A 20489-nucleotide genomic window follows, 5' to 3' on the forward strand; every position below is an offset into this window, starting at 1 on the left:
CTGGTGTCTCCAGTAAGCCTGGGACAAGTGGGATTCCTTTTGCTGTCACTAAGTTTGGTTTCATTCCTCAGAGGGGACTCCCCATTTTTTTGTTTGCTGTGTTTCTCTCTCTCTGCAGGTAGAATTCAGAACTGGGTGATCATGGGCCGTTGCCGGCTCCCTATTGCAACAGGATTTTTCTCTCTGCGTTCTCACCTATATGAGTTCTAGAGGGCAGGGGGTGGGTGCAGGCCCTCTGTCCCGGGGCTTGGGACTGCACCTGGAGTTGAAGGTCAGTGAGGGCCTAATTGTGAAATGAAATCTGTGGCCCACAGTGTCTCAGGTCTACCTCAGAGGAAAGGCCCAAGGTGACTTCGTCTCAGGGGCCAGTGGGAGAGCCACGTCTGGGTTCCCTCTTGTTTGTCCCCACATTACAAGTGTCTAGCACAGTCTCTGGCAGAGAACAAATGAGTTTTGCTTCGGTCCTCTGCTTTCCAAGGTCTCCAGATCTAAGGCTAGGTTTGTAATCTTGCTCTTCTTCCTGAATCTTCGCTATGTATTAGGAAAGTCATCTTCCAGAAGCACAGTGGGGTCTTTGGAAGAAGGCAGTGCTAGATTTCCACTCCTCCTTGATTCAGGCCTTATCATCCCTTGGGAAGTCCAAAGTGTCTTGAAGGGGTTGGCAATCATTTGGTGGTGAGGGTCTGACTAGTGTGGGTACAAAGAGTTCCAGGGATAAACTTCCAAGGAGTAAAGTTCATAAGGATTTTCTTTCCTCACTAACCCTGTGAGCACGGGACCACGAGGTCCTGGCGTAGTTGCAGTTCAGCAGCATGTTCTAAGAGTTTATTAATCATCTCTTGGCTACATTAATGAGAAAACACGCTTCACCCAAGTGCTGGGGGTCTAGAGCGGGGCCATGCGTTAGCGCCTTCTACGAGGCGGTGGGAACGACATCCTGTGTCTTCGCCGTTCATGGCCCAGCTGCCGCCACGTGTGGCAGTGAGCACGCGAGTGTGCTTAGCGTGACTCAGAAATTGATTTCTCTAAATTTTATTTAATTGCAATTGACTTGAATTTAGATAAGCCCTTCAAGACGCTCTGAACTTCCCAAGGGAGGATAACGGCTAAATCAAGGAAGGGTGGAAATCTATCATTGTCCTCTTCCAAAGACCCCACTGTGCTTTTGGAATGTCTTTCCTAATATGTATCAAAGATTCAGGAAGAAGAGCAGGATTACACACAGCCAGTGGCCACCATGGTGCACAGTGTAGGTCTAGACTGACCCCCATTTCAGCAGCTGATATCTGTGTCATAGGGCGAGACTTAGGATGGCTGACTCTACAGTTCTTGGCGGGGGACACTTCCCGAGGGCAGAGGGACTTGAAGAAGGGCTCCTCCCTCCCAAGGAGGCTTAAAGTCAGTGCAGACTTTGCAGGATAACTACAGATTCTTTTTTTGTTCAATTAATTTTTTTTGGAGTATAGTTGCTTTCCAGTGTTGTGTTAGATTCTTTAAATTCTTTGTGTTTTGTGGTTAGCACTTAAAACCATGAAAGGAGAGGAAGGAGGAAAGAAGTAGCCATTTTTGCTAATATCAGTTCTCATGAATAGCCACTGAAGGTTGGGAAGCGACCCAGGAGACAGTTGTCAGAGGCAGAGGGTGGGGGAAAGAGTGGTCCACACCATGCCCAGCAGTTGGAATGAAAGGGATGAGAGAGACATGCCGGGTGACCCACGGGAACTGGCAGTGGTGGGAGGTTGCAGAACGGGGGAGCAAAATCATTCAGAGGCTCTGGGAAGACTTGGGTGCCCGTAATAAAAATGAGATATGAGGAATGGTGTTGGTTTTATAAGGCGGTAGTACGTTTAGCATTGGATGTGATATGGTTAAGGTATTGAAATGAAGGTCTCTGGAACCTGGAGGAGGTCAAGAGTTCATTGCGTGGCCGCCAGGTTCTTGCAGAAAATATGCACAATTTATAAGGGAAAATAAACGTCATGCACACCTCCTGAGGTGTTATGCTCACAGCGTGTGAATCATGAGACCAGTTGCAGGATTTGTTACTTTATTCGCACCGTCTGTTTATGATAAAACATCAGTCCTTCTGCTCTGACGTGCCTTTTCTCACTGGAAGGTCTCATTTGAGTCCTTCATTCAACATCCGTTTGCCAAGTTCCTGCTCTGTGCCAGCGCTGATCTAAAAGCTAGGGACAGGGCAGTACACAAGACCAAAAATACCAAGTTAAATGACAGAAAATTAAAGCGGAGAGATGGTGGAGTGACCGAGGGGGCATCTCACACCTGGTGGTTAGTAGGGGCTTACTAAAGAGGTGGCATTTAGGACCTGGATTATAAATTCCCATAAGCCGAAGATTGGGGTAACCATTCCCAGCCCAGGGAACAGGAGGTAGGAAGAGTTGGGCGTGTCCAAGGATGAGAAGAACATGCTCGGGGACAGAGAGGGGTGAGGCAGCTGGGGAAAGGGGAGGCGCCTGGTGGGGTGGGCACCTGAGGCCCAGGTCCGTGGTGTTGACCTGATGCCCACTGTGATGGAGGCCACTGAAGGGGTCTGTGTAGGCATTCTGAAGAGATCACTGCTGCGTGGGAAACTTCAGGGAAAAACCAGCAGAGCCTCATGGTTTCTCTGCAGGCTCGCTCAGCGTGAACCCCTGCTGGACGGACCAGCTCACTGATTCTACCTCCCCTTGGCTGGGCCACCGCCGGCTCCAGAACCCTCAGCACTGCCTGGCTCTGTCCCTCCATCCACTTCTGCCTCCAGGGAGGCTTCTGGGCACTTAGGGCCCGATAGCCCAGAGGGAGGGAGGGCACCATGCTGACTGTCAGGGAACCTTTGCAGTGATGAGGACAGTTACGCAGCAAGATTGCTGACGAGCTTTATAAGAGACAAGCAGACATACTTTTTTGCAGTTGTAGGTTCATTGCAAAGTTGAACAGAAGGTACACCGAGTTCCCACACATCCCCTTGTTGCTTCCCCACCCATATCCTGCCCCACAGTGCTGTGTTTATAACAACCGATGAACCTACGTCAATGCATCATCATCACCCGAAGTCCATGAAGGGTCACTCGTGGTGGTGTGCGTTCTCTGGGTTTTGACAGATGTATAGTGACGTGCGTCCACCATTATAGAATCATTCAGAATAGTTTCTCTGCCTTAAAAATCCTCTCTCCTCCACCTATTCATCTTTCTCTCCCCTCTAACCTCTGGCAGCCAGTGATCTCTTTATTGTCTCCATAGTTCTGCCTTTCCAGAATGTCGTATGGTTGGACTCATCCAGCATATAGCCGTTTTAGACTGGCTTCTTTCATTTTGTAATATTCATCTAAGTTTCCTCCATGTCTTTTCATGACTTGATAACTTCTTGCAATATTCCTTGTCATTCACCTACTAAAGGCCCCCTTGGTTGCTTTCAGGTTTTGGCAATTATAAGCATTCATGTGAGATTTTTGTGTAGACACAAATTTTGAGCTCTTTTGGGTAAATACCAAGGAGTTGGATTACTGGATCGTATGGTAAGACTATGTGTGGTTTTGTAAGAACCTTCCAAGGTGTCTGTACTTTTTGCATTCCCACCAGTAGTGGATAAGAATTTCTAAAGCTTCACATCCTTGCCAGCATTTAAAGATTTTGGCCATTCGCATAGCTCTATGGTGGAGAAGGCAGTGGCACCCGACTCCAGTCTTCTTGCCTAGAGAATCCTATGGACGGAGGAGCCTGGTAGGCTGCAGTCCATGGTGTTGCGAAGAGTCAGACACGACTGAGCGACGTCACTTTCAGTCTTCACTTTGATGCATTGGAGAAGGAAATGGCAACCCACTCCAGTGTTCTTTCCTGGAGAATCCCAGGGACAGAGGAGCCTGGTGGGCTGCCGTCTTTGGGGTCGCACAGAGTCAGACACGACTGAAGCGACTTAGCAGCAGCAGCAGCTCTATGGTCGTATCTTACTGTTTTTTTAAATTTGCATTTCCTTGATGACATGCGATAAAGAGCTTTTCATAAGATTGTTCATATCTTTTCATATGATTGTTTGCCATCTCTGTATCTTTTTGGTGAGGTGTCTATTAAGGCCTTTGGCCCATTTTTAAAAAATCAGGTTGTTTTTCATTGGTGAGTTTTAAGCATGCTTTGTATATTTTGGATAACAGTCGTTTACCAAGTATGTCTTCTGCAAATACATTCTCCCAGTCTATGACTTGTCTTCTCAGTCTCTTGACATTTTCTTTTGCAGAGCAGTTTATAGTGAAGTCTAGCTTTTCAGTTCTTTCTTTCAGGGCTTGCCCCTTTGGTGTTATATCTAAACAGTCACCTGCCCAAGGTCATCTAGGTTTTCTAGTGTTGCCTCCTGGGAGTTTTGTGTTTTACATTTAGATCAAAGATCCATTTTGAGTTGAATTTTGTGAAGGGTGTAAGGCCTGTGTCTGGATTCATTTTTGGCGCATTTACGTCCTGTTGTTCCCGCACCATTTGTTGAAAAGACTGTCTCTGTCGTTTTCCATTGTGTTTCCTTTGCTCCTTTGTCCAAGACCAGTTGACGATATTCATGGGGGTCTTTTTTCTGAGCTCTCCTTTCTGTCCCATTGATCTGTTTGTCTCTTCTTTCACCAATTCTACACTATCTTAATTACTCTAAAGGCTTTTTTAACTTGGAGGCTTTTTGTGACACTAAAAAATCAGTCCATTAAACTTTCAACTCTTTTCCTGTAAATAAAATGTAATAAAAAAATAGATGTAATAAATGTAAATAAAATGTAAATAAAAAATAGATCCCTCTTCCCCAGCCTCATCCTCCTGTCAGTTTTCTCTATGATGTTGATCCTCACTGTGTCCCTGAGCCCACACCACGTTGATACTTGCTAATTTTTTCAGAAGCTTGAAGCTGGTGTTTTTTAAAAGTCAGAAATTTTCCACAGCTTTAAAATAGCTGTGTCAAAATGTCCCCGGTTTCAAAATGGCCACATCAGAGCAACCGCATCAAAGATCGAGTCTCTATCATGGAGGCCCGGAGAAGCACTTCTCCGTGGGGGGCTGTTGGCCTGAGGCCTCCAGTCTGGTGCTTTCTCTGTAGTCTCTCACATGCCAACGACACAGACACCGAGTTTCTACCTGCTGGACAGAGAGAAACATGAATTAAGACCCCATCCCAGGCTTCAGATTGGTCACAGGTTTCCTTCCGAGAAGTTAACAACCTGCTTTTCAACATCAGCCACATTTGAAAACATATGTCCCCAAAACAATGTGTAGCAGCTTTCCCAAACTTGAGTCTTGTGGCCTAGAGGTGTGAGTGAGTGTTTAGCACAAAGCAAATTTGCAAAACAGGCAAACAGCACATCCAAGGTTCTGAGGCATTTGCAGGAAAGACCTGCTTACAGTCTTTTCAACTTGGAACCTGTTATTCAGTACTTAGGCTGTGGGACCTGGCACCCCCATTCCTTCCCCTCACACTTGTGTTGATGAGGCCTTTCCCCCCCCACCCCCATTCGAGATGACTCCAGAGGGAGACAACTGCTCTCTGGGCTCCCACCGTCCTGCATGCAGGGGGCTCTGCCGAGAGACTGGAGATAAGCCCCCTTCCACTCTGCAGTCCTGCGAGTTGCTCTGTGATGAGCTGCCCTTCCTTTCTGTTGGCCTCAAAGATTCAGCTCACTTCTCTTTTTGTTTTAAACTTACTGTTGACTTAATATCTTGACCTTCCTCCATCCCTGGGAATGGTCATGGAAGAGGGTGAAAGTTGTCTCCCACTAGAACAAGGTTGGGATGACCGCCATGCCTACGTGACCTGGGGCAAGAGACTTCCCTTCTTTCTGAAACGTGGTGACAGTACCCCACCATGGCCCCCCAGCTGCTGTGAGGATAAAAAAGAGCTACTATAAAATAGGAGCTGAGAAGGGCCTAGCACTTAGCACGTGCTCAGCAAGCAGTACTTTCTAGTGAAGGTACTTGACGTCACAGCCATGTCTGAGGTCTGCCCAGTTCTATATTTATTTACAGGGTGGCCTTTGTCTCAAAGCCTCAGTTAACTCTTTTGTAAGACAGGATGTTAGTATCTGTTCTGTAAGGTTGCTATCAATGTTGCTATCTGAGAGCTTGGCATTTGGGAGGCACCAAAGCAAAAACACTGGCCCTTCTTGTGATAAACAATTTCTCTTCTAAACACTGCAGAGAAATCTGTTAAATGACAATGCAGGACTTATTGACCAAATTCAACCCACTTAACAGGCTTGCTTCGCTATCTCACCCTGGGTCCCCTTCCTAATAACATTTCTTCTTAATGGTTCCAAGGCCTCTGAGGGCTTTCTTAGGGGAAAATGGCTCTGACATTCTCTTGACTGAGACTCTCCATTCTTCTCCAGAGAAAAAGGAAATAAATAAATGTCTTGAGCCCCCAGTTGTGCCAAGAGCTTTACAACGTCAACTTATCTAAATCCCATAGAAGGCTACAAGATAAAGTGTGATGTCCTTTTTAAATATAAGGAAGCTGAGTCTTTGAGGAGCTAACCAAGTTTCCCAAGAAGGGCTCTAAAGGAAATAAGCAAGATGTATCAGTTAGCTATTGCTGCGTAAGGAACCACTGCATAATTCAGTGGCTTAAAGCAATGATTGTTACTTAACTCATGATTCTGTAAGTTGCAATGTAAGCTGGGCTCTGCTGGCCAGTTCTCATCCCAGGCAACCTCAGATAACTTGAGCTGGGTCTACTCATGTGTCTGTGGTCAGCTAACAAGTTGATGAGGGGCTGGCTGGCTAGGATGAACATAGCCCTTATCTGCGTGGTCTCCCATCCTCCACCTGAGTCACCTGGGTTTGTGCACATGCTGATGGTTAGGTTCTGAGAGAGAGCAAGGGAAGGAGGGAAGAAGAGCAGGAGGGAGGGAAGGCAAGAGAGAACACTTGGGAGCAGAAGGACACAAGGCCTCTGGAGATCTGGGCGCAGAGCTAACACACCATCACTTCTGTCACGTTCTGTTAGTCCAAGCAAGGCACCTGGTCAGCCTAGATTCAGGGGGTGGGGGGGGGGTGGTGCAGACAGACTCTACCTCTTGGTGGGAACAGCTGCAGACTCCATCTCAAAGGATATGGAAGGAGGGAGACCATTAATGACATCGATGACATTCATCTCCCACACAAGGTGATTGTCATAGAGGGTGGCTGGGTGGTGAAAAGGGAGAGGATGGGGCAAACAGGGAAGGCTTCTCTGAGGAGGTGACATGTATGCTGACGTATGGAAAGGAAGAGCCATTCCACGAGAGGGCAAGGGGCTTCCACTAAGATGCAGTTATAAAATATACAGTCCCCAGAGCAAAATGTCCGTGTCCTGCACACAGACCTGTTAGATAGACATATAGTAAATAAAGGACCTACCAGCAGACACGGGAGAGCAGCATAGCTTAAACATAGCATCAGACTGCTCATCCCTTCCCCTCCCTCCCCCGCCAAAGGGCTGCAGAAAGCCTGAGGGGTTTTCAGTGGCTGATATTTTCATGAGGTAGTTTTGGTTCCTTAGAGAAAAATGTCCCTGAAAATAAGGATGTAAGGTCAAGGAGGAAGCAGAAGGAATATGAATGGGAAATGAAGACAGGAGAGAATGCTGAGAAAGACAAGGGTAGAGAAATCTCCAGCATGTGGTGAGTCCTTGTAGATACTCGTAGAATCCATGAATGCATGACGTCACTGTCTGCAGCATAAGATGAAGCAAATTACAAATAATCTAAGACAGAATAAGAAAATGTCATGAGCTAAATATACGTGTATGTGTGTGTATGTGTATGTCTGTGTTCATGCAATGGAGGAATAAGGGAGATAAAGGGAAATGGAGACAGGCACTTCTGCCAATGGGGGCAGAGAAGCTACCTGTCTTCAGAAGGTCCTGTTACCCTTTGAACGTTAAGTGATGGACAGTCCTCCAGGAAGTTACATGGAAGCCTGAGGGGAGGAGATCGTGGGAGAGAAGGCATGATATTAGGAGGTATGAATGGCTTCAAGAAAGCCCAGAGGCAGGAAGGGTTTGTTTCTGTTTTAATTTGGAGACGGAGTAAAGTGAGTGGGTTTGGGGAAGTATTCCAGAGTTAGGGGGACTTGGTAAAATATCTGCTGCAGGAGCTTTGGGAGGAGAAACAGAATTATTATAAGCAAGACTCTGTAAAAAAGATAGCAATTCAAACCTCCTCAGTGACAGCCTTGACTTATTAGCCGTGTTCACAAAGTCTGGAAACACAGACTACTCCAGGCCTGTCTTCCGAAATAAAAATGGCCAGAGCCTTTCCTCTCCAATCTTTTTATACAAGATTTGACAACAGAGGGCTCGAGGGATGACGTCACACAGACCCAGCTCTTTGGCCCACACCACGCCCCATCTTTGGGGTTTATCCATGACTTCATCCACAGACACAGCAGAACCAGCTGCAGAGAGGCTGGGTCCCCCACCCCCTTCCTCCTCGGCCCCTCTGCGCCCCACAAGTGCCCGTTCTCTCAAGCCCCCAGGCTTCAGCTTTCACCCAGGAAGATGCCCTGTGGAGATAAGTTCCCCTGCGGTTGAGAGCAAGTCGGTGAGCCTGGGTCTGCCAACCCCTTCCTACCACCTGGTTGCTCCTCTGCCTCTGTCACTAGCAGCGTCGATGAGCCCCTCAGATAACCCCAGACAGGGGCCACAGACTGACGTCACTTCCTTAGGTGGGCAACGGATGAGCAGGAGCCCAGATCCCCAGCTCCTACCATAGGAAAGATTCCTGCAGGAAAGAGTTGGTCCTGGGGCCGCAGACCAAGCCCCCACAGCCCGTGAAAGCCAGCCTGCGAGAGCCAGCCCACAGCCGTTGGCTGGAATTGTCCTTCTTATTATTAAGCATCTGGCAGATCTGCCTCGCTTTTCTGTCTTTCATCTTTGCCGTTGCAATCTTTGGGGGCTTCACTCCGTTTACTAAACACGTGTGGGTGTTAAAGTCACGCTATGGAAAAAAAACCATGCACGCACGCACACACCACAGGCTTTTTTTTCCCTCCATTTCTCCGCCAGTAGATACATTTATAGCTTTTTGCAGTCAAGCAAACTGTCTCTTGCTACTTGCTTTTGCAGTTTCTCTTTGAAAAGGCGTTCTGCTTCTACAAACTCAAAAGAAAAAGACAACCCAAAATTTAAAATGTGCAAAAGAATGAAGAGGTAGCTCCAAGATGAGGGAAGACAAACACCTGACAAGATGCCCTAAATGGTCATCAGGGCCTGCAAGTTAAAGAACAACAACATTTTCAGCCTTCAAATAGGCAAATCTATCTGAGTTTAGTAGTGAGCATTGGGGTGGGGAACTAGATAGCCTCACACTCCTGAGAGTGTGTGAATTGGTTCAGCCATACTGGGAGGGGTTGGTGGCAGGATCTGCTCATGTATAAAAGTTGCAGTAGTTCCTTTAGAGACTATCCATGAATGCTCTCAAGGAGGTATTGCAGCAAAGGTACTTGTGTTGGTGAAAATGGAAGACCACTCACATTCCCATCAATAAAACAAGATTACATCAGTTCAGTTCAGTCGCTCAGTCGTGTCCGACTCTTTGCAACCCCATGGACTGCAGCATGTCAGGCTTCCCTGTCCATCAATAACTCCCAGTGCTTGCTCAAGCACATGTTCATTGAGTTGGTGATGCCATCCAACCATCTCATCCTCTGTTGTCCCCTTCTCCTCCTGCCTTCAGTCCTTCCTAGCATCAGGGTCTTTTCCAATGAGTCAGTTCTTTGCATCAGGTGACCAAAATATTGTAGCTTCAGTTTCAGTATCAGTCCCTCCAATGAATATTCAGGACTGATCTCCTTTAGGATGGACTGGTTGGATCTCCTTGCAGGCCAAGGGACTCTCAAGAGTCTTCTCCAACACCACAGTTCAAAAGCATCAATTCATCGGTGCTCAGCTTTCTTTGTGGTCCAACTCTCACATCCATACTTGACTACTGGAAAAACTATAGCTTTGACTAGAAGGACCTTTGTTGGCAAAGTAATGTCTCTGCTTTTTAATATGCTATCTAGGTTGGTCATAGCTTTACTTCCAAGGAGCAAGTGTCTTTTAATTTCATGGCTGCAGTCACCACCTGCAGTGATTTTGGAGCCCAAGAAAATAAAGTCTTTCACTGTTTCCATTGTTTCCCCATCTGTTTGCCATGAGGTGATGGACCATATGCCATAATCTTAGTTTTCTGAATGTTGAGTTTTAAGCCAGCTTTTTCACTCTCCTCTTTCACTTTCATCAAGAGGCTCTTTAGTTCCTCTTCACTTTCTGCCATAAGGGTGGTGTCATCTGCGTATCTGAGGTTACTGATATTTCTCCTGACAGTGATTCAAGCTTGTGTTTCATCCAGCCCGGCATTTCACATGATGTACTCTGCATATATGTTAAATAAGCAAGGTGACAATATACAGCCTTGACGTACTCCTTTCCCAATTTGGAACCAGTCCGTTGTTCCATGTCCAGTTCTAACTGTTACTTCTTCACCTTCATACAGATTTCTCACGAGGCAGGTATGGTGGTCTGGTATTCCCATCTTTTTAAGAGTGTTCCACAGTTTGTTGTGATCCACACAATCAAAGGCTTTGGCATAGTCAATAAAGCAGAAATAGATGTTTTTCTGGATCTCTCTTGCTTTTTTGATGATCCAGCGGATGTTGGCAATTTGATCTCTGGTTCTTCTGCCTTTTCTAAGTCCAACTTGAACATCTGGGAGTTCTCAGTTCACATACTATTGAAGCCTCTCTTGGAGGATTTTGAGCATTACTTTGCTAGCATATGAGATGAGTGCGATTGTGTGGTAGTTTGACCGTTCTTTGGCATTGCCTTTTTTGGGAACTGGAATGAAAACTGACCTTTTCCAGCCCTGTGGCCACTGCTGAGGTTTCCAAATTTGCTGGCGTATTGAGTGCAGCACTTTTACAGCATCATCTTTTAGGATTTGAAATAGCTCAACTGGAATTCCATCACCTCCACTAGCTTTGTTCATAGTGATGCTTCCTAAGGCCCACTTGACTTCACATTCCAGGATGTCTGACTCTAGGCAAGTGATCACACCATCGTGGTTATCTGGGTCATTAATACCTTTTTTGTATAGTCATTCTGTGTATTCTTGCCACCTCTTCTTAATATCTTCTGCTTCTGTTAGGTCCATACAATTTCTGTCCTTTATTGTGCCCATCTCTGCACAAAATGTTCCCTTGGTATCTCTAATTTTCTTGAAGAGATCTCTAGTCTTTCCCATTCTGTTGTTTTCCTCTATTTCTTTGCTTTGATCACTGAGGAAGGATTATATAAAGATTACATAAAGATACAAGGTTACATAAAGAATGGCATATGCGTTCTGCTGAATACTATGCATTGGTTAGAAAGGAGATGGGTCGATAAGTACTAACAGGAAAAAGTCTCCACAATATGTTTCTGAATGAACAAAGCAAATTGTAGACAATGTGTTCAATATAATGGTATTTCTAATAGAAACAAAACAGAACATCAGAATGACATTAGCTGTGTTTCTGGGGACGTGTTCATGTTTATAACTATAGAGAAAAGACCTTGGAAAGATTTATACCCAGATGGCCACCACACTACTTGCCCCTGGGAAGAAGTTGGCGTTGGTACGAAGTGGTTAAGGAGGAATTTAGCTGTGTCTGCAATCACTGAATATTTTACAGTGAGAGCGTTGAGGAGTAAATTACATAATTAACACTAAACATTTTAGGATTCTAACAAGGGTTTATATCGAGTAGCATTAAAAAAAAACTTGTCCCTTGTCTTAAATGTTAAGGAGCCTTTGTATACATGCAATTATTTCTCTTTAGAAAGTTATTCTGAAGTCATTCCATTTGTCAGAATCTCTCGTTCACCTGAGAGTTAAAAACAAAGCCAGATTCTCTGTCTTCAACCACAACCACACACATAAACAAACACACACACACGCACACACACACACACACCATCACTCATCCTGGGCATAGCAATTTCCACCCAATGCCACATTGTGCTAACTTTCAGGATATCTAAACCACATCCAAGCAGGCCTTTCTGATTAACTGATAACTTTGTTTCCAGGCTTCCGTGCCATCTGATTGTCAACTCATAATTTCAGAGCTGCCAAAACCAAGAGACACCTGACTTGGTGGTGGTGCCTGGGTCTGTGGGCGTAGCCTGACAGTCAGGCACCTGGTTTCCTGACCCCAAACCACACGGCTCCCCATGTGGCCTCGTGAGCATCCTTGTAACATGCTGCCCTGTCCCTCCCACCAGCCTGAGCTTGAGAGTGGGCCCTGGGGAGATGGTGAGAGCCTAGAAGGCTGCCGGTCTGGGAGAATTCATCTCAGGAGTATCTTCATTACAATCCTCTGATCTGTACCCCATTGATCGAGGCAGCATTGTAGAAATGAAAGACATGGAGGAAAATATAAAACCAAACATCCCTGGGATTCATCTGCTTTTTGTTCGCATAACCACTCCCTCCGTCCATGGGTCAACCCAGAGGAGAAGCCAAATTGTAAACCTGTAGGAAATGCTTTTAGAGCAGAGGTTAGAAGATGATGTAAATGTCATCTTGGATTCTTCCAGACAGTAGGGGTGACCTCATCTTTCTGGATGAGACATACGTAAATTCCTCTTTATTCCAATGAGATGGACATTTTAGGGCGCCAGAATCAACGCTTACCTGGGATCTTTATTTCCCACCAGGCCTCCTCCAGACGTTATTCCCACTGAGGAGGGGCTCATCTGTGGTATGAACTATTGCAGACTCAGAACTGGCTGAATTTCGTTGAGAATTACAGGTGAGAGGAGGTTGGCTCCTTGGCATGCCTGTGTGCCATCCCCGATAGGGGCAGATAGAACTTGTGGGCACAGGGTGACATCCAACCACTTCCTCCATCAGAGACATTGACCGTGTTCTCTGGGAAACATAAAAGAATAGGCACATGTGACTTGTAAACGAAAAGGAGCTTTGTGTTGACACCTGGCAGACATAACATCTTCTTCGCCCTGTCTTCATGAAGGCTGACAATAAAATGGGATCACAGCCTGCCTATCCCAGTAACCCAATGGCCTTCCATGATCGACGTGCAGTGTCTGCAGATCTGGATGCCTCACGTGTCCCTGGCTCAGCAGGCCTGGCCTTGCCTCTGGCCTTTAGCCACAACCCTCCACCCCTGAGCTACGCTGGCATTGTCTGTCAGTGGGCTTCCACGATGCTTGTTTCTCTGTCCCTCCCTGCCAGACCAGCCCATTACAGTGCACATGTGCTTTCTTCAGCTCTTCAATCGGTATCACACAAAATGTACTTGCATAGGGGACACTGTCTTCCCAGTAACTCTGCTCATCTCTGCTCATCATTTGATGGCTGACTTGATGAGAGGGCGTTTCAGACTTGAATGTGCCTACCAGTCACCTGGGGACCTTGTTCAAATGTAGGTTCTGAGTTGGCAGGGCTGCCTGGAGCCTGGGAGCCTGCATTTCTAACAAGCTTCCAGGTCATGCCCCTGCTGCTGGGCCATGACTGCACTTTGAGTAGCATGCCCTCAGAGGACAGTCTTATTTCCAGGTCTGGGAGATGTGGAGAGAAGCCCTGCCTCATAATAGTCACCCAAACAGCGGAGGGTTGTCAGGGCCCAAAGACAAAACGTACCTAGAAAATCTCATAAATTGTGGTGTGAGGGGAAATTTTTGGCTGTTGTTGTACTTTATATTATATAAATTATATACTTACTCTGGATTTCACTGCATGAGGGTTGAGCCAGTCAGTCAATCTCAGTTTCCTTAGCTGTAAAATGGGACAATATTATTTAAGGAAAGATACATTTGCAGATATTCTGAGTGAACGTAGTTGCATATTCATCTTCTCTTTGTGAGCTTCCCAGGTAGTACTAGTGGTTAAAAAAAAAAAAAAAAACAACCACCTGCCATTGCAAGAGACTCAAGAGATGTGGATTTGGTCCCTGGGTCGGGAAGATCCCCTGGAGGAAGAAATGGAGCCCACTGCAGTGTTCTTACCTGGAGAATCCCATGGACAGAGGAGCCTGGCGGCTACAGTCCGTGAAGTGGCAAAGAGTTGGACGTGACTGAGCTACTGAACAGATACACACACTTCTCTTTGTAATCAAAATGAACAAAGGCTGTGTGTGTGTGTATTTATTGTGTGCCTATGTGTGTGTGTTTAACTCACTAAACATTTCTGCTAAACGCTGAGAATCTGGAACCAGCACTTGGCTAAAAATCCACTCCAAAACTGTTCAGCCAAACAGCTCTTAAGAGCCATCTGGTTGTCTAAGGTTTGCAGAGCTTCTTAAGGAACCCAGAATGATTTATGGTTTGCTACCACAACTCTACAAAGCTAGTGGTTTCAACCAAATTTCACTTAGCCCTGAAATTCAGCGGAAAGCTAGGGAAAATCCACTCAAAAAGAAAATTGCTCCTCTGAATCTTGCTGATGACCAGAGCTATCAGGGCCAGAACCTGGGATCCATTCCACTGGAACCAGCCTTTATCTTTGGCAGAGATGAGTTTTCTAAAGAAGTGCTAAGTAGTAGTGCTTGTAATTTTGTCTTTCATTCTTATGTAATTGCCAGATTTTCTGTATTAAACATGTATTGCTTTTTAAAAAAAAACAGATTCATCAAGATATATAATTGGCCACAATAAATTGAACCTATTTAAAGCATGCCTGCATGCTCAGCCTGGTCTGACTCTTTGTGACCCCATAACTATAGCTCGGAAGGTTCCTTTGTCCATAGGGTTTCCCAGGCAAGAATACTGGGGTGGGTTGCCATTTCCTTCTCCAGGGACCTTCCCAAATCAGGGATCAAACCCACATTTCCTCTCTTGGTAGGCAAATTCTTTACCATGGAGCCACCTGGGAAGCTCATATTTAAAGCATAAAAGTGGATAAATTTTGATGTAGTGTGCGTCACTGAGCCTGTCTCCACATGAAGGTGATGAGCTGTCCCTCATCCCCAAAATTCCCCTGTGCCCTTTGTGACCCTGAGCACTCATCCCTCCCCGTTCCAGCGCCAAGCTGCCGTCCCTCATTGTTTGGTTTCAATTTCTAGAATCTTATATAAATTGAAGTGTATAGCACACATTCTATTTTGGCCTGGCTCCATTGTCATTCTGAGGTCCATCCAAGCCGTTGTGCGTGTCAGTAGTTGTCTAGCACCACTGAGCAGTATTCAGTTATCTGGCCACAGCGCGGTCTGTCCTGCAGTCAGGTTAGTGGGCATTCCGGTCGCTTCCACTCGTTTTTACAGGTAACGCTTCCATAAACATTCATGTCTTTATGCCTGTAGATATTTCATTCGTTCTTGTGTAGACAGCTCTGAGTGGAATGGCTGGGTCACACAGTAACTCTTTAACTTTTGAGGAACTGCCAAATTGTTTTCAAGTGAACTGTACCACTTTTACATTTCTACCAGGAGCATGTGAGGCCATCTTGCTTTCTTTTTAAACATTACTTGAGAAATAAGTGACCATCTGCTGCTTTAAAGGGACGATTCAGAAAAGTCAGAAATATCTAGAGTGAGAAAAGTTAAATTTCCCTTTCATTCCATTCCTTTCCTAGCTTCTCATATATACTTGTCATTAAGAGCTCGGTGCATGTTCATCCCAAGCCTTTACTTTCTGCTTGGGCAGGCATGTGCGTGTGTGCACGTGTATTTTTATGTGCAGATGTGTGTGAGTGGATTCTCTGGTCCTGCCGCCCTGGCTCTAGCGTCTTCCTGCACCGTGAAGCCTGGAGACCTCCCTTGTTGGGTGCCTGTGGCTCTACATCAGTCTTTTGAGTGGTCACCGAGCATCATACTGTAATCATCACGGCAGGAAAGAGGTTTTTATATGCAGTGAGAATTTATTTACCTGTTGCGTGAAAGTGGCAGGCCTCTTGGAAACTGTAAATGAATGTGAAGTTTCTTTTTCTTCTCACACTGAGAAAGGGCCGCTGCTGGAGAAGGATTGAGTTTCTTGCAGTCAATCCTGGTCTCCTGGTAGCGCCATAGGCTTGGCCGCCCTTCTGGAGGGTGAGAGAATATTCTGTGAACATTTACTGGATGCCACAGATTTAAACAGCTCTCCCCCCCTGTTATGTGTATGCATATCTCGTGTCTGTCAGAGCAGGATTGCCTTTTCTGGTCCCCAGCGGGGGGAGGCTTTGTCAGTGAGGAGGTGCACATACATTTAGTCATTCTGAGAAGGGCAAAAGGGCTTCAACTCTTCAACTTTCAGCTTTGGAGATGAGTAAAATTAGGAGTTTCTTTTTTATCATGTGAGAACATTTACCACACCTGCCCAATGTGGTGAGAGAATTTACTCTCTGGTTTAAAACAGACAATAATGTAATCTATGCCTGATGAACTTGACAAAAAGGCAGAACACAGCCTTCTCCAAGTGTATAGTTTTTTTTATTATTTTAACAGTCCAGTGTTGCTGGGAATACATTAAATGGTTCCTCTTTATACCTCTCTCAACAATTATCTGGAGGCTGAGTCACTTACAAATACATAAACTTAGGACTATCTTATAGTTATATACCCTGCACTTAAATTTATATCATAAACATGTTTTCATGTTATCAAATATCAATTCAGAAGTTAAATACAACTGTTGGTAATGTCACAATATTTCAGATATGGCTATTCCATAATTTTCTAACCATTCCCTTGTGATTGATTGATTTTTGCTAATAGATGAAGATTTTAAGTACCACTAAGTGAAGAAAAGTAATGAAAACACTCATCGTGATTCTTGGAAATTAGGTTCTGGTAGCTATACTGTCAGCTATCAAGTCTTGAATTTTTTTTAACTCATCTGATGATAATGCTTTCCTCATTATCCTTAAATTAAATGTTTTATGCTACTCTTTTCTAACTTTGCACATCTTAAAGACTTCAGTCTTTAGAAAATGTACAAAATCTTTACTCATTATTGGATAGCAGCTTCTCATTACACATTACTTGCTAGTCTGTGATAAGTGTGGTGGGTCAAAGGTCTAAGTATCTGTGTGCAGCTCTTCGTCAGGGACCTGCATGTCATAGTCTGTTTCACACATGGTGTTCCACCGTACGTCATTTGCAAAGAATAAGTTAGAGACATCATGACATTACCCCCTGTGGCGGTGGTATAGTCACTAAGTCGTGTCTGACTCTTGGGACCCCATGGACTGTAGCCCGCCAGGCTCCTCTGTCCATGGGGCAAGAATACTGAAATGGGTAGCCAGCCCCTGGGTTGGCAGGGGCTCTTTTGGACCCAGGATCAAACCCACGTCTCCTGCATTGTAAACGGATTCTTTACCAACTGAACCACCTGGGAAGCCCACATTACCCTCAAATCACCTCAAAATGCATTTCTAAAAAGTAAGAACACTTTCCTATGTAACCAAAAATAATATGATCACACCAAAAATTAACAATCATTCTTTAACATTATTTTTTTAACATTATTTAATAGCCGTATAAATTCAAATTCCACAAATGTTCTCCCAGATATCCTTTATAGCTTATTTGTCCAAACCAAAAACAAATTTCAGAACATACATTATACCTGGTTATCATGTCCCCTTGGTGTCTATTAATCCAGCCTCTACTTTCTTTAGTCTCTTTCTTCCCTGAACCTTTTTACTGCAATCACTGGGTCTGTAGAGGTTCCTTGCATCTCCATGAGTCATTTAGCTGGCTCTTCTTTCCCCTTCATTTCCAGGAAGTTAACACGTTACAGGATGACTAGACCCCAGGTAAATATCTTTGGCTAGACTGCATCCCAGGTGATGCTGTGATTCAGAATGCATGACACCAGGGGACACATAATATCTGGTTGCTCCACCATTTCTGAGGCTAAAATCAATTCTTAGTTTAGGGTGATGGCAGTCTGATCGTCTGTTGTACAGTTAGGTATTTCTTCTGACGACCAGCACCATATTGTTGCGGTTTGACTTTGGTTCCATACGACTCTCCCAGGCCCCATCTGATGTTCCCCTAGTGTCTTCAACACAAGTGGGTAGTCCTCACTTGGACCTGCCTTCCCGTAAGGACTTGCGAGATTATGATTGTCTAAGCCTCTCATCCTTCTTCACTCAACTAGCATTCTTCTGTGAAATAGAGCTTTATCTCATCAACTGCCACTATTTGGTTACCCTGCAACATAGTTTCTACTGGAAAGGGATTAAAGGTATTTTCCCCTTAATTACATAGTTTCCAAATAAGAGGTTGTGAACTAACTGCCTCAAATGAGTTTCTTCTGATTTTCTCTTTTTAAAGTATCATTATGGACTCATGACTTTTAATATATTCAGTGGGTGTGTTTTTATTGAATTATTTTTGACTCCCATGAAAATAATATTCTCATCAGAAACCAATGAGCCAAAACTGAGTGTAATTTAAAATAAAGTTTCAAAACAAGAGTGGTTCCAAGTATAAACTTCACACATTCTGGAAAGAGGAAGTGCTACTCTCTAAGAGAAGGATGGAAGGCAATTTAATTAATTATTGTTATCATTATTATTCACATTCGTGTTCGCTCCTCATCTTCAAGATGTGGGAGAATTCCAGATGTGCACCTAACGGACGATCCCATTCACTGATTGTCAGCGAGTTAGGTATGTATTGTTACGAAGGCAGCACAAATAAACTTGTATCCAAGGTCAGGATCTAGTTGACTGGCCTCCACTTTGAGAGTGGAGACACAAAATTTTTAAGATTTTTCTCACATGCAGCTGAGGGCCTGACCTAGGCTCTCTTTTTTCCTCACGTAACAGCATATAGAAACAAGATCAGAGTCCAACCCTCAGAAAGTCATGGTTTCCCCACCTTAGTTTGCAGAAGCAGCAAGGAGGAGACTAATGTTGTTATTGTTAAAATGGCTATTGAGGCAGGTGTGTGCACAGGGTTCCCTGCCCTCAGTGACCTCCACGGTCCTGCAGGACGCCCTTGGATTGACTTTGGCCTGTCTCAGTCCTGGTCTTCTCCCTGCGGAGCAGATGCAACTGGGGAGAAGCCAGGGCATCCCTGCTCCCTGCTGGTACTCGGCCCTGTTGTGTGCGCTCTCGGCAGAGGCTGAGGCACGCTCCCGGGCCACCTCTTGTGCCGTAGTGCCTCAGATGGGAAATGCAGAGGCTGCCATTAATCTGCAGGTTTCTTCAAAGGAAGAACAAATGTTTATATTGTTCTTAATAAATTTTGTTAATTGAAGTGTAATTGATTTACAGTGTTGTGTTAATTCCTATTGTACATCAAAGTAATTCAGTTACATGTGTGTGTATATATACATATATATATATATGTTCTTTTTAAAATATTCTTTTCCATTATGGTTTATCATAGGATGTTAAATACAGTTCTCTGTGCTGTACGGTAGGACCCAGCTGTTTATCCATTCTGTATAGAAAAGCTTACATCTGGTAACTCTAACCTCCCACTGCATTCCTCCTCCAACCCCCGCTTTGGCAACCACCATCTGTTTTCAGTGTCTGTGATTCTGTTTCTGTTTCATAATAAAGTTCATCTGTGTCATATTTTAGATGCCATGTATAAGTAATATAATATGGAATTTGTCTTTCTCTTTCTGACTTAACCCACATAGCATGATAATCTCCAGTTGTATCCATGTTGCTGCAAATGGCATGATTTTGTTCTTTTGTATGACTGAGTAGTATTCTGTTTTATATATATATATATACACTTGTTTTGTATAGTTGCTAAGTCGTGTCCAACCCTTTCGTGACCCCATGAACTCTACAGGCTCCTCTGTCCGTGGGATTTCCCAGGCAAGAATGCTGAGTGGGTTGGCATTTCCATCTCTAAGGGATCTTCCCAACCCAGGGATCGAACCCGTGGCTGCTGCCTCAGCTCCTGCATTGCAGGCAGAGTCTTCACCACTGAGCCGCCCTGTATACATATAAGAAGGTGTGGTATATATGACCACATCTTCTTTATTCGTGTGTCAGTGGACATCAACGTTGTTTCCATGTCCTGGCTATTGTGAACAGTGCTGCTGTGAACATAGGGCTGCGTGTATCTTTCTGAATTATAGTTTTGTCTGGGTGTATGCCCAAGAGTGAGACTGCTGGATTATATGGTAATTCTATTTTTAGTTTTCTGAGGACCCTTTTACTGTTTTGCACAGTGACTATACCGTCTTCCATTTCTTTCAGTAGTGTAGAAGGGTTCCCTTTTCTGCACACCCTCTCTAGAATTTGCTGTTTGTAGACATTTTAACGATGGCCATTCTGACTGATGTGAGGTGGTACCTCACTGTAGTTTGGATTTGCATTTCTCTAATAATTGGCAACGTTGAACATCCTTTCATGTGCCTATTGGCCATCTGTGTTTGAAGGAACAAAATTTTTGAACCAAATTTTACAGCTGTAAGACTCACTTTGAAGGGGGCGACAGAGGATGAAATGGTTGGATAGCATCATCTGTGCCATGGATATGAGTTTGAGCAAATTCCCAGGAGATAGTGAAGGCTAGAGAAGGCCGAGGCACTGTCGTCCATGGGGTTG

The 20489-nt window shown here is 44.8% G+C and overlaps 1 protein-coding gene across 1 annotated transcript in view; it reads left to right on the forward strand.

The window, feature by feature from the left end:
* The window catches only part of LZTFL1 (leucine zipper transcription factor like 1), a 55408-nt gene that overhangs the window by 385 nt on the left and 34534 nt on the right, over positions 1-20489 (forward strand). The gene's annotated exons all lie outside the window — the stretch shown is intronic.

The sequence above is a fragment of the Dama dama genome, chromosome 24 (genome assembly GCF_033118175.1).
Source record: "Dama dama isolate Ldn47 chromosome 24, ASM3311817v1, whole genome shotgun sequence".
Taxonomy (NCBI): domain Eukaryota; kingdom Metazoa; phylum Chordata; class Mammalia; order Artiodactyla; family Cervidae; genus Dama; species Dama dama.